At 42.8% G+C, this 992-nt stretch overlaps 1 pseudogene; it reads left to right on the forward strand.

The window, feature by feature from the left end:
* The first annotated feature begins 289 nt into the window (after positions 1-289).
* On the forward strand, positions 290-580 carry LOC127667389 (non-histone chromosomal protein HMG-17-like; annotated as a pseudogene).
* The last annotated feature ends 412 nt before the right edge of the window (positions 581-992 follow it).

Consider the following 992-nt stretch of genomic DNA (forward strand, 5'->3'; position numbering starts at 1 on the left):
CGAGCAAATCTGCCCAAACATTTCCTTCTTCTCAAAAAGAGCTGAAAATTCAAAACACAAACATGGTTGCACACACCCTTAATCCCAGTACATGGGAGGCAGAGGCAAGTGGATCTCTAAGAGTTCGAGGTCAGCCAGTTCTTCTGAACAGTGAGTGCTAGGCAAGCCAAGGCTACATAGTGAAAACCTTGTTTCAAAAGACAAAAACAAGGAACAGTGTAAAGAATCGGCAGCCCCTAGCCCCTGACAGACCAAACCCACTGCCATTACATCCCCAGGTTCAGCACAGATGTATCCTACCAGCCCCGTGCCCCAAAGAAAGGCTGAAGGGGGCGCTAAGGGAGATAAAGCCAAACTGAAGATCAAGCCACAGAGATCTGCAAGGTTGTCTGCTAAACTTGTTCTTCCAAAGCCAGAGCCCATGCCTAAAAAGGCTCCTGCAAAGAAAGAGAAGGAACCCAAGGGGCAGAAAGAGAAAGCTGACACACCGGTAAGGATGCGAATAATCCTGCAGAAAATGGAGACGCCAAAAAAACCACATCAGGCACAGAAAGCTGAAGATGCCAGAGATGCCAAGTGACGTGTGGTGTGTACATTTCTGATATACTTCTGTTGACTATACAGTTAGTTTGAAATACTATTTTTTATCAAGTTTTATAAAAATGCAGAATTTTTTACTTTTTTTTTTTTTTTTTTTTTTTTTTTTTGGCCTTGTTAGCACACAGGGCATTTCATTGTTTTGGGAAGGAAGGATCATGTGTCACTAACAAAATGTCTCTGGATCTGGATTGATGACAGAATACATCTTTCCCTGATAATTTTGAAAGGCTCCTGTTGGCTCCCTGGACAGACATCCTGGTGTTGACATAAGTGACCACCATGGCACAAAATGCCTTGTGGTGTGGGATAACTCTAAATTCATTTTTTATATCCTCTTCCCCCTGTACAATCAACATAGACTTAATTCCCTTAAGAAGACCTGATGGAACCTG

This window comes from Apodemus sylvaticus, chromosome 17 (genome assembly GCF_947179515.1).
Source record: "Apodemus sylvaticus chromosome 17, mApoSyl1.1, whole genome shotgun sequence".
In the NCBI taxonomy this organism is placed as follows: domain Eukaryota; kingdom Metazoa; phylum Chordata; class Mammalia; order Rodentia; family Muridae; genus Apodemus; species Apodemus sylvaticus.